Source organism: Macaca fascicularis, chromosome 4 (genome assembly GCF_037993035.2).
Source record: "Macaca fascicularis isolate 582-1 chromosome 4, T2T-MFA8v1.1".
NCBI classification, from domain to species: Eukaryota; Metazoa; Chordata; class Mammalia; order Primates; family Cercopithecidae; genus Macaca; species Macaca fascicularis.
The window spans coordinates 10,704,269-10,714,092 of record NC_088378.1 but is presented as its reverse complement, the minus strand read 5'-3'; the positions used below and the strand labels follow the sequence as shown (position 1 = coordinate 10,714,092).

The window sequence follows — 9,824 nt, the reverse complement described above, 5'->3', positions numbered from 1 at the left end:
GTTAATGTCGGGTTTCCCCAAAATATATGTTGAAGTCCTAACCCCCAGCACCTCAGATGCAACCCTGTTTGGAGACAGGGCTGTACAGATGTAATTACTTGAGGTCCTGCTGGGGTAGGTGGGCCACTGGTCCGATGTGCCTGGCGTCCTTACAACAAGAGGAGAAGAGACATATGCACATGGCTGTGGAGATGCAGGCAGAGGCTGGAGCACTGCAGCCGTGAGCTAGGGAACACCAGGGATCCACAGCCATCCCAGGAGCTGGGAGAGGCAAGGAAGCATTCTCCCCTACAGATTTCAGAGGCGGTATGGCCCTGCTGACACCTTGGTATTGGACTTCTGGCCTCTAGAACCGTGGGGGAATACATTTCTGTTGGCTTCAGCCACCCAGTTTGCAGTCCTTTGTCACAGCAGCCCTAGAAGCCAACACAATTACGGCAGGGGTTCCAGAATCTAGTAGTAATTCTGTGTTGTGCTTCACAGCAAGGCAGGGACCATCTTTGCTGATCAGCTTCTCGCTGAAACCTCCAGGCCCTCATAATCTCACTCCTGTATTCCTAGTGACAAAGCCTGCTATAGTCTGAATGCTGGTGTCCCCCGCCAGATTCATATGTTGGAAACTGGTGCCCAATGTGATAGTATTAAGAGGTGGGGCTTCTGGGAAGTGATTAAGTCATAAGGACCCTTCCCTCGTGAATGGGATTAATGCCCTTATAAAGAGACTTGAGTGGGCTTCCTTGCCCTTACTGCCATATGAGGAGGCAGGAACAGGACACCATCTATGAAACCCTCACAAGACCCTTAATCTGCTGGCACCTTGACCTCGGACTTTGGAGCCTTCTGAACTCTGAGCAACACATTTCTGTTGTTTATGAACTGCCCAGTTTAAGGTATTTTGTAACAGCAGCTCAAACAGATTAAGACAGAGCCCAACCAAACACCCTCTCCTTGGCTTGCTCCACTCCTTCCTTTTGTTGCCTCTCACCTCAGTAAGGAATGGGAAGGGAGAGATGAGGGATAAACAAGCACGGTGACAGATTGGTCCTAGACCAACACGGGTGATGCATGCATCAGAGATTTCCTGGGCCTTGCTCTGACTTTGGTCTTCCAGCGGTGTGCAGACCTGCTCTGCCCCACTCTGCTCCACTGGTCTCAGTCTTCCTCTTTCATCATTGTTCACCTCACTCCCTTCTTCCCTTGTTCCCAAACCTATCCTGATGAGAAGTTTGAATTTTGTTTTAAGGAAAGACCTTCTAATGCAGTGTGGAGGGAGGGCATTCCCACGTATATACATACTCCATGCTCATTTGAAGTGATTTTGCGAATTACAAAACCACAGTAATTTTCAGGAGTAGTGGCATGTCTCAGTAGGAAATGTGGAATGGAATCACAGAAAGCTTGAGAATAAGAAAAATAAAAAGATAGGATGTGCTGACATTTGTGAAAGCCCTAAAATAATTTGGTGTCCATAGCGGGAACCTCATGATACTCATTTACATAGTATGGAAGGCTATTTGACAAAAAAATCAAATGAGGTATAGGAATAGTAACTCATTATAAATTGGGGACAATAAAGCCAAATTCCACTGGATTTTAGAGTTATACAGATGACTCTCTAAGCCCTAAATTAGGGATATAAAAGTCCATAGGCAGCTTTGGGACTGAAAGGGGTTCAGTAAGCATCTTGCTGTATAATGGAGCAAGTCCTGACCCAGAAAGGAATCTGTACTTTGTCCCAGATGGGCTATAACTTGCTCTGTGACTACCATCACGTGTGTTCTGGCAGAGACTCCTAGGCAGGAAGAGGAGTGGGGAAGCTATGAGAGCAGAAAAGGGAAGGTGTCAGGTGTGTGCTGACTGGAGGCTGCTGGCCAGGGAAGCGGGAAGGAAGTGAGCTCTTCAGAGGTGGTGTATCCATCCTCTGTAGTTGGTTAGGGCACTTAGTTCACTCTCTCCAGTCGGGGCTGATTGCAGAGTTCTAACTTTATATGTGGTCTGGCCATTGTCCATGTGTATATTCAGTCTCTCCCAAGCCAGTCATCTGGTAAGTGACCAGCAAGCTTTAGTTACTCAATACAAAGAAACCAAACCAGCATTAGATGGGGAGGAGAGTTCTATCTGGAGATGTAACACTGTGATGGTGGAAGCAGTCCCAAAGAATGATAGCCTGTGATACCATGCTTGGGGGTGTGGTCTTCCAGTCTCATCAGAAAAAGTACAGAGCTCAGAGCAGAGAGAATCACATGGAAGCAACTCTCTCCTAGACTCTCCTAGATGTTAGGTCTCTGAGATCACAGTAATGCAGTCAGCAATGAAAGCTACCTGGTTAATTAGAGAAACCCAGCTCCATTGGTGTAAGAGAGAAGTCTGGTAAGCCTTCTTATGGAAAATTCTTTACCTATTTTCCCTTCAAATATTGTTTCTGCTCCATTCTCTCAACTTTCTCTCAACTGGAATCTTTCCATAAATAAGTTGGAGCTTTTCATTCTTTTCTCCATTTCTTTTCACTTTTTGTCTCTATTTTCTATCTGTTCAGTTCTCTGGGTCAAAGTCTATTTTGTGTTCCCAGATGCAGTTTCGGCTCACTCGTTTTCCCTTCTGTTGTGTTTGGCTTACAGTCTAACTTGTCTGTGGCATTTTATTTTAATGGCTGAATTTGTACTTATGGTGTTTTTTCAATCTCCTTGTTCCTTTTAAAAGTAATTTTGTATTCTTATATTACACATTAAATACTTTCTTTATATATTCAAACTTTGAAAACAGATCCACTTAAAATATTTTTCACATTCCCTTATTTTTGTGTTCCTGGGGGTGAGCTACCCCCAACTCTCAGCTTTATTTGGGGAACTTGGTTTCAGCTTCTCATCACACACAGGCTTGAGGCCACAAATTCTGTTTCTCCTCGGGTACTAAACTCCAGTGCCAAGGGATTCACTGCACCCCATGGGCTCAAATCATGTTGAAACTCAAAAGCCACCTCTCTGCTTTCAGTTTCCTTTTATGACTTTATGACTGTAGCACCTTTCTTGCTTTTGAGCTCTCTTTCCCACAATGGTTCTATTCAGCATTTCTCTGTGGGAGGAGCAGCAAGGTCTGCTCAGTCTCACATGTTAACCAGTGTCAATGAATATTTGTAATGCACCGACTGTATGCCCACTTGGGCTAGGCACTGATGATACAGAAGTAAACAAGGCATGGGCTTTTACCTCAAGAAACTTATAGTCCAAAGGACCAGACAGACAAATGAACCAATATTTATAATAAAATAAAAGATGTGCGATGGTACAAGTATTGCAGGTTTTATGGAAGTCCCAAGGAGGGGCATCTGACTCAGGCTTAAGGGGGAGTAAGGGGAAGTCAGCAAAGAAAATGCATGTTCTTCTAAATAAAGATCTTATTGGAACAAATGAATGAGAAAGGGCATTTTTGTGGGGAAAGTATTTTGGCTTTATTTTCTTTTTAAATCTTTGTGTAGGCCCCAAACCCACAGTTGCACACAGACATCCTTGTCTCCCTACTTCTCATAGGATGGGACTTTTGTTACCTATGTGTTTCCTTTCAGCATCAAAGATATTATCTGGTGAATCATTCATTCAGCAAACATCATGCAAACAGTTATTAGGTTGGCTTCCCAAAAGGCTAATTTTACTACTGGGATATAGGTTATACCCTGGAAGACTTTCAATCATTGCCAACTGCCATTGTAAATATTTATTAGAAGTTTGTTCCCAGTATCTTAGGAAGCTTTATTCTGTTGTTTTTGTTTTCCTTTATACATTAACATGGATAAAGAAATATCCATGTTATGTGCCATGCACATATTTTTGGCAAGGTATAAAAATTAGGCTTGGCACGGTAGGTCATGCCTGAGCAACATGGTGAGACCCTGTCTCTACAAAAATAAAAAAAAATTAGCTTGGCATGGTGGCTCACATCCGTAGTCCCAACTATTTGGGAGGCTGAGGTGGGAGGATTGCTTGACCCCAGGAGGTCGAGGCTGCAGTCAGCTCTTGACTGCACCATTGCACTCCAGCCTGGGTGACAAAGTGAGACCCTGTCTCAAAAAATAAAATAAAATAACAAAATAAAATAAAAATTGTTTTTTAATATATATTGAGGATAAAGGATCTGGAATGGAAGAAATATATTGAACTATCTGTAGGACCATAAGATGTTTAAGCTGGATGTTACCTTGTTGAAAATGAGGTAAATCTAGGTGAAACCAGGGTTTCTTACCCTTAGTATGATTGAAATTTTGAGTCAGATAATTCTTTGTTGTTGAGGGGCTTTTCTGTGCATTGTAGGATGTTGAGCAGTGTCTCTGGTCTCTATTGACTAGGTGCCCATAGTCATGAGTTGCTGCATGTCCCCAGATGAGAACTGCTGGTCCAGATTCCTTATTATAGAGCTAAGAAATGAAGGTTCAGAAAGGGAGGGTGATATGGCTTAGACAGCCAGTGAGAATCAGAATTTGGACCAGCACCTCTGGGTTCCTGACTTTATAAGGCTCTTCTCACAAAAATGAACTGCAACAAAACCTGCTGGCTAATATTAGCCTCTCAATCCCATTTGCATCAGAGCCCTGGGCTCAGACCCTCAGAATAATGTAGCTTCTATTGAAGAACTCAAATTTGGCAAGCTTGTCCTGTTTGAGTTGTCTCCAATTCACTTAAGAACCAGGATTTTTGTGAAATTTCAATGACAGTCATTGAGTTGATTCTGAGTGACCAAAATGTTCCTTCCAAACTCACACTTTCTTTTTGAACAAGTGTCTGTTTCTCTTTCCGTCTGCTTGTGAAGAAACAAATCCTTTGAGTCAGTCCCAGAGGATTATTTTAAACATGTGAATTGATTTTTTTCCACGGTACTAATGATTGAGTGACTGCATGCTTGCCAAACAGTAAATAAATCCGTGCATAGCTTTTGTTCATTTGATAATTGGGTGTAATATATGCAAAGTTAAAGTTCACTTCATGAAAACATCCGGTTTTAGTTGAGGTCTTTTCTTCTGGTCAGTGAACCCAAAGGCCTAGGGAAAAAAATCAATTCACATGTTTGAAACACTGTGGTCCTGCCATTTGCCTCTCATTCATCATGTTGACAAACAAGTGTAAGGGAGAACAGAGGGTGAATGAGACCAGGCTCCAGAATGTTCCTCCTCGGGGAGCGTACCACTGCGGGCGCAGCCCTCTCTGGTTGGCAAGAGGCTCCCTCACCTCCAGGTTGCCCAGGGTCATTTGGCAGGCCTGGGTTGGATTCTGACACTTTGCAGAGCTGTTGTCACCGAGACCAGCAGCTTGTGGTTGGGAAAGACCACCTGAGCCAGCAAATGGTAAGTGACATTCAAGCTAAGCTCAATTTATGTCAGTATGCCGGTGACGAAATTCACAACTCGATTCTCCCTCAGGGCTGCTGAGTGTCTGATGGGACAAATCCTTCCAACGGCCGCAGCAGGTGCTTCTTCTAGCCCTGTGTTGCAACGACCTGCAGCTCCTGGGGATAACTCAGGAACGCTGCTGACGCCATCAGGAGGCTCAACACCCTCACCCGCTTACGCTACGACCAGCAAAAGCAAACCCCACAGCTGCCTGCCAGCCGGGAAGAAGGACTATGTTTCCATGTTGTGAATCTCCTCATTGTAGCCAGATGATGAATTTGCTGCTGGCTTTGTGCGAAACTGAGAAATACCCAGCGTCCAACTGAGGGCCGGGGAGGTAACAAAATCAAACTGATGAATTAAAGAAATATTGCCTGGTCAGGATGCCTGGAGGCCTCAGAGTTCTGATCTTTCTTCTGAGTTACTACATCTTCTGGACTGTTCCTAGGGTGGTGTTTGTGATAAGTTGGTTTGCCCAGTAAAACTGTCACCCAGTCAAGGTAAGCCCTACCTCCTGCGCTTTCTCACGCAGTGGCGTGGAGCGTGGTCGGGAAGAAAGGGCATTTGACAGCAAGTCGAAAACTTTGGATTTCATTCGTGGCTGTGATGTAGGAGTTGGAGTCAGTGGCTCAGTGTTGGGAGCGTCTCATTTCTCTCCGACTCCATAGGCTGTGACATCACCCACAGCTTTGATTTGCGTGTCCAAACTCATCCCTGCACTTTCTCTTCAGAATCTGGCTAACACTTCAAGTTCCTCACCAGCTTCCAGAACTATGGTTAGCTCAGACTCAGTCACAGCTTCCCCAAACTGTCATCCTACTGTTTTTATCTTACGGTTGAAGGAACTGAATCCCAGGCAGTCTGAGCAGCCCATTTAGAATCACACCACAGATTTCCTCACCCCTGTCCCGCACCACAGAGCCTTCCCATTTTTACATGTCTTTTATATTAACACAAAACCAAAAACTCATAATGAAGGCAGTAGTGTAGAAACCTGAAAGTTATTTTGTTATAAAAGTTCACTGTGAACCAGGATTTAGAAAATGCAAACCCTCGGGTAAAATGAAGTGTTTTCGGGAGACTCACCAGCAGGATCCCTGCCCCCAATTCTGAGAATGTGACCATGAGGACAAGAGGCCCGACTGGTCACCCCAGGCCAGGCCATCTCTCTGACAGCCTGGATTTTCCCTGCATGCCCCCAGATCCATCCTAATCATGCAGCTCAGGCGCTGAGAGCTACTGATCAGATGTCGGCAGGTCATCTAAATCCATAGGCACGGAGCAGCCGCTCTACTTTGCCTGGCAGAGCTGCAGCTGGCACCTGCAGACACCACCCAAGAGACATTTCTGCAGTGGCTGAAGTGTCCGGAATCTCTACTCCTGGAGCAGTGGCGAGTGAGCACAGGTGGCTGTGGAGACTTAAAATGGGGCTAGTGCAAGTAGGAAACTGCATTTGCAAGTTTATGTCATTCTAACTGGTTTAAAGTTTATGTGGCCACATGTGGTTAGCATCTAATGGATTGGACGACATAGTTAGAAAAGCCCCTCTCCTGGGCACTGCCAGCTGCAGGCACATTCCTAACCGAAGACGTACTGCTTGTTCCTCTGTGTATGCGGGCTGCAGTCTCAGTGTCTGCTCACCCGTGTGGACACGCCTGCCTTTGCCAGCGCATCACTCAGCTGCCCCTTCCACACACACACATGCACCCAATTCACCTTAACTTTGTGCGTCCAAGTCTTTTCTTGGCCTCACCTGCAGTCTTGATGCCCCAAGTAGAAATCTTTGCATGTTGAGTGAGGGGCCTGTGGGCAGCAAACCGCATTCTCCTTACTCTGCGATCGTCAAGGAGTCACCCCTGCCACTCTTCTCCCTCTGACCTCAGCGAGAGCACCGCTCAGCAATTTGCCTAACTGAGAATCCACAGCTCCCCCGTCCTGTCTGGCTCCCTGCCTTGGAAGCAATGTTCTCACATCTTCCTCCACCCAGGCAGCTGCTGGCATCTCCACAGCTCCCTCTCTCCGCGGCTGAAGTCAGGGCCCACAGATGGTGCCCCCATTTTCCTCCGCAGCTCTGCTTACCGCATTTACAGGGGTGGCAGAAGCCAGTGTGAATGAATATTAAATTACCTAAGGCAGAACTTCTCAAAATACACTCCTCAAAACACGTTGTTGTTGTTGTTGTTGTTGTTGTTTTTCCCACAAACTGGGTCCATTTTCGCTTCAGCGAAAACCATACTCTCACTTTCCTTTCTGTGAATTACCAGGAAAGAGCTCCATTTTACTTTTTTTTTTTTTTTTTTTTCTGTCAAACATTTTCTTCTTAAACTTTTTGGCTACTACATGTTTTCAAACAGACGGCTAATCCGGTAGCAAATGAACTGGGTTTTTCTTAGCCTTGACATATGCCTGTCAACAGCCTTTTTCTTTTTTAAAAAAATTAAACCCAGATTTTTGTACAAAACCAATAAATACCGTGTCCAACTGAAGGCTGGGGTGGTGGCAACAAAATCAAGCTGATGAATTAAAGAAATATTGCCTGGTCAGGATGCCTGGAGGCCTCAGAGTTCTGATCTTTCTTCTGAGTTGCTTCATCTTCTGGACGGCTCCCAGGGTGGTGTTTGTGATAAGTTGGTTTGCCCAGTAAAACTGTCACCCAATGAAGGTAAGCCCTACCTCCTGTCCTTTCTCATGCAGTGGTGTGGAGCGTGGTGGGGAATAAAGGGCGTTCGACAGCAAGTTGAAACAAACTCTGGATTTCATTCATGGCTCAGACACTGCTCTTTGAAAGGAGTTTTGAAGCAAGCTTGCAAACGGTTACACCTGAACTCTCAGTTAAGAGCAATTCCACACGAGGTCAGGAGATCGAGACCATCCTGGCTAACACGGTGAAACCCCGTCTCTACTAAAAAATACAAAAAAATAGCCGGGTGAGGTGGCAGGTGCCTGTAGTCCCAGCTACTCGGGAGGCTGAGGCAGGAGAATGGCGTGAACCCGGGAGGCGGAGCTTGCAGTGAGCTGAGATCCGGCCACTGCACTCCAGCCTGGGTGACAGAGCGAGACTCCGTCTCAAAAAAAAAAAAAAAAAAAAAAAAGAGCAATTCCATTCTTCCAGTTGCTTGGGCCAAAAACTTCCATATCAGTCTTGACTCATATTTCTCTCACACACGTACAGTCTGTCAGCTCCACCTCCACCATATATGGAGAGCGGGATGCCGTTCCTACCTCCCGTGCCAACCCCCTGGTCCAAGCGACCATGGCCTCTCAGCAGGGTGAATGCAAGAGACCCTTCTCTGGTCTCCTTGTATCACCCTTGAGTTTTAAAATCTATTTCCCACCCAGCAGCCAAAGAACCCCATTCCTCCTCTGTGGTTCTCCTCCTCACTCAGGAATAAGCCCTGCGTGATCTAGAGCCCCTTCCCAGCCTCTCCCTGCACATGCATCTTACCCTAGCTGCTCCTTCCCCCTTCCTCACCCCTCCCCCGCCTCTTTCCTGTCGTCCAGCACGCTCTGCTCCGCCTTGGTGAGCACTTGCTGTTCCCTCTGCCAGAACACTTTGTTCCCAGCATCTTCACAGCCCAATCCCTCACTTCCTCCATATGCTGGCCTTCCTAAACATTTTATCTGAAGTTCCAGCATCCTCTTGCACCAACACATAATACAGACACACATTCCTGGCTTTAGTGTTCCTTGCTAACATTTCTCTCTTGAAAGCGTATCTTATGCAGTTACTCTGTTTATTTCCAATCTCCTGCGTAAGAATGTAGCTTCCTGAGGACAAAGATTTGGGTCTCTTTTGTTCACTGCTGTGACCTCACTGTCCAGAAGAGTTAGGTCTAGTCCTCTGTAGACAGTCGGGAAAAGTTAAGTGACTTCATGAAAGCGTCTTCTTCACAGCAGTACCCACATTCTGTATTGTGGTGTCAACACTGGCTCACTTTGAAATGACTGGCCTCTAATGTAGAGACAACCCAACCTTCAACACAGTCACTGCCTGACTCTTCAAAAGCCCTGTAACCACTGAGGTAGGTTATTAAACTTAGTATCATAGGACTTTTAAAAAAATAGCAACAATTTTGAGGTATAACTGGTGTACAATAAACTGCATACCATTTAAGAGTAAAGTTTGATAAACATTGATGTGTATGCATCATTAGCACATGAAATATAATGAATATGCCCATTATCCCCTCAGATTTCCTCATGCTCTTTTTAATTCCTTCTTCTTGCCTCCTACTTTTTTCTACAACTACAACTATTGATCTGTTCTCTGTCACTATAGATTCGCTTGCATTTTCTAGAGTTTTAAGTAGATGAAATCATTCATTACGTACTTTTTCCCCAGGTTCATTCACTCAGCATAGTTATTTTGAGAAGCATCGACGTCACTGTGTGCATCAGAATCCATTTCTTTTTACTGCTCAGTAGCATTCCACATTTATCCAGTCAT

At 45.2% G+C, this 9,824-nt stretch overlaps 1 long non-coding RNA gene across 1 annotated transcript; it reads left to right on the top strand.

Annotated features, from left to right (window-relative positions):
• Positions 1–5,087: 5,087 nt before the first annotated feature.
• LOC141410031 (uncharacterized) lies at positions 5,088–7,920 on the top strand. Its single transcript, XR_012433300.1, has 2 exons — positions 5,088–5,332; positions 5,408–7,920. It is a non-coding gene; the product is annotated as an uncharacterized lncRNA (long non-coding RNA).
• The last annotated feature ends 1,904 nt before the right edge of the window (positions 7,921–9,824 follow it).